Source organism: Gavialis gangeticus, unplaced genomic scaffold (assembly GCF_001723915.1).
Source record: "Gavialis gangeticus isolate Ggan-Ray unplaced genomic scaffold, GavGan_comp1, whole genome shotgun sequence".
NCBI lineage: Eukaryota > Metazoa > Chordata > Crocodylia > Gavialidae > Gavialis > Gavialis gangeticus.
Genome location: NW_017729024.1, coordinates 104,912,643 through 104,916,057, shown reverse-complemented (window position 1 = coordinate 104,916,057; position 3,415 = coordinate 104,912,643). Strand labels below are relative to the sequence as shown.

Genomic DNA, 3,415 nt, shown 5'->3' with positions numbered 1-3,415 from the left:
ACCCCCCCCCCCCCCCCCCCCCCCCCCCCGAAAATCGCACTTTAAACTCAGCATGCTCCTGTGCTGAGCCCAGCTCATGCCCAGAAGTGGCAGGGTGCTGCTTGCACCTATCTTTTCCAATGTCTGTATGGATCAGGTGCTTTAGTGGGGCTTTTTTGGTGCTTTTGTCTAATAGCTGATTGAATCAACTTTAACTAAAAGTGCCAAAAAGCCATGCTGAAGCGCCTGATCTATACAGATGCTGCAGAGCTGGGTAGAAGTAATGTGCTGCTGCTTCCAGTAAAGTGTGTTATTAAATTTTTTTCCTATGCCTGTCAATGCCCCAAATGATTATGTTAGGGGGATTCACTGAAATGGAGACTGTTGTGGGGCTGGGGTCTTATTTGGTTGGTCTTCCATAAAAATAGTATCCCAAAGTAGGTCACAACGTTAAATAACACAATCTTACTTTAAAAAAAAAAGGGGGGGGGATACTGCATTTTTTCACATACAACATGTACCTTCTTCCCAAAAACCAACTGCTGGAAATTAGAGTGTACGTTATCTGTGAAGAATATGGTAAGAGCATTTTCTCTTGCTTATCAGGGGAAACTGAAAGTAAAGTCTGCCCATGATCCACAGGGAACAGAATGGCAAGTGGGTGCTGCTACTTAGCTACTGCTACCCAATTATTTACCACAAGGAAAGATTTCTGACCCCCAGCTCCCTTCCCTCTTTATTCTGCCTTTCATAAATAAGGTGTGTAGCTTATTCCATGGCATGTTGTGTATGAGGAAATATGGTATTGATATAGGAGGAAAGGTGCTAATGCTAGAGACAGGTGTTATGATATTACTTAAGAGTCCTGTTTTAGAATTCCATGTTTTTCTCTAATTCCCTAGCTAAGGTTGGCTGCAAGTTACCAACATTGTTCTCTAATTATGATATAGGCCTAAAGCAGAGAACTATAGGAACCATGTCTAAAAGGCAGCTCTGTTTTTTCAGACATAAGACTGTACAAAAGGGAAAGTTACAGGTTTTGTAAATTTGTTTTTTCTTGTTTGTTTGTTTTTTGAATTTTTCCAGTGCTGTTATGGTTTGGAGGTTTGTTTTTTTAATAACATGTTTATGAAATGTTTTTTCATACCTTAACAACCTCAGTGTCAGGTAAAGAGTTTGGGTGTGTAAAACAATGATAGGCATCCTCGTATGTAAAACAATGATGGACATCCTCTTGGAGTCACTGTGTCTCTATAGGGATGAAGCTATGGACTCTGAACTGCTGCTGGATGGTACCAAGATCACTCACAATTTTCTTACTGTTGGCTGAAGTTAGGAACACAGGTGCATCTAACGGAGGATATAGTTAGACAGTCAGTATGTCCTGGAGTGTTTCCTAAAATCCCAATTAGTGCTATAGCAGGTAGACTGGAACTTCCACAATGGTTGTTTGTGAGTGTTGGCTGAAACCTCGCTTTTCCTGACTGAATCCATGACCTTTTTCATTCTTGTTTTGGTTTGATTCTTCCCCCTTCCTGCCACCCCCGGCCTCCGCGCCCCACAGGAAAAAAATTTTTAGGATTATCCTAGCTTCCATGTTATTGATTCTTAACCAGGGGGCCATGGCACTGTTGGGCTCCCTCTACACGTGCAGGTAAAGACACAATTAGATTTCATGCATGATCCACACAATTGTGCCTCCTATGTGCATGGCAGGAGGCACAATTGTGGGAATGTACATTAGATCCAGTTGTACCTTATTGCTGGTACAGGGGGAGACAAATAGTGGGTTCCCCCTGCATTGGCAAAAAGTGAGCCCCCATAGCTGAGAGCCCACTTTACTGAGAGGGTTCACAGCTGTGGGGGCCAGATGCAGCTGGGACTGAGAGTCCCCATAATTGACGGGGCTCCCAGTCCTGGTTGCGCCTCATGGTGATGGTGATGCATCAGTTGCAGGACTCTCGGCCTGGCTGCTTGTACAGAGTGAGCCAGGAGTTTCATGCATGTCTGAGCGTTGGGGATCGTGGCATGCAATGCGGCCGCTAGCTGCAGGGGAGGCCCTGCTACATCTGTAAATGAAAGCTCAATAGCAACCAGCTAAAGTTAGTACACAGTTTTGAAGTTTAACTTTATAGCTGGTTGTAGCTTTTTATTGTGTGATAGCTCCTTTGTGCATGTAGCTGGTCTTAAAGTAATTGCACAATTAACCAGTTAATTGCATGATATCTGTATTGGGTAGAGGGGGCCCTAGATATGCAAATGTAGGCATGTCTACACATGCAATTTTGAATAAAATGAATAGTATGAATAAAATCAGGAGCTTTTTGCTCTGGAGTTTTTTGCTTCTGGGTGCACCATTTGAACATACACCTGGGATCAAAAAACTCTGGAGCATATTGTGTTAGGCTAGGGACAGACGTTATACACAAACCAGTTTAAGTGATCGGAAACTGATTTAAACCTGTTACAGAACAGACATTCAGTGCACATAAACCAGTGTGAAAATGGCTGAAACCAGTTTGAGATGAACCTGGTTGAACGTAGTATCAGACTTAACTGATTTGGGTCAAACCAGTTTATGCAGTATCTGTCCCAGACCCTTTGCTGGTTTAATTTAAATCAGATTCCCCCAGCATTCCAGCATGCTGTCTGGGCTGGGTGAGGCTCTCTGCTCCACAGCAGGGCTGGCCTCCTCCCTGTGCTCCCTGGCTGGAGCTCCAGCAGAGACTTGCAGGTACAGCAGGGTCCACTAGCTTCTCTGTGCCTCCCCCCCGCCACCTCCCACCACTTGCTGCTTAAGCAGAGATCCCTTCCTCCTCTCTCCCACAGCGCGAACCATAGCCAGAATGTGGTATGCTAGCTAATGCTGTGTAAGGCAGATGGGACAGTGTCTGCTTAGGGCTTTTTGGAGCTAATCAACAGCTCACATGGTTATGTCCCTGCATTCCTTCATTTGGAAAAAGCTGTTTAGGAAGAGCTTGAATTAATGCATAAGTCTTTGTATTCTGATAGGGTACTAAATGCTGACAACAGAGATGATAAATGCTCAAGGGAGGGGGGCCTTCTGTAATCACAGTGTCCTGCCAGGGCCTGGCCATGCCCTCCTCAGCTGAGCACTATGGAAGGGAAAGGAGGGCTGCTTTAGCACCCCCAGTTTCTAGCACCCTCAGTTTCTAGCCTGAGCCACAGGAGGCATGTGCTGGCATTTTTTCAGTTCAGAGGGGATGTCTGTGCAGTTACAAAGTGATTTAGCCTAGCCAGGTTAGACTAACCTGCAAAGATTGAATCAATTCAGGCTCGGGCTTTTTGAATGTCTGTCCCTAGCCTGACAGTTTATTTGTGCAGGGGGCAGGCTGGCTGAGGCACAAGGGTGCTTCAGCAGGTGGGTCTGTACCCTTGTGCCTGAGCCAGGCCCCCCCCCCCCCCCCCCCCCCCC

At 45.7% G+C, this 3,415-nt stretch overlaps 1 protein-coding gene across 5 annotated transcripts in view; it reads left to right on the top strand.

Annotated features, from left to right (window-relative positions):
- The window catches only part of FOCAD (focadhesin), a 318,854-nt gene that overhangs the window by 233,530 nt on the left and 81,909 nt on the right, over positions 1-3,415 (top strand). The window lies entirely within an intron of this gene.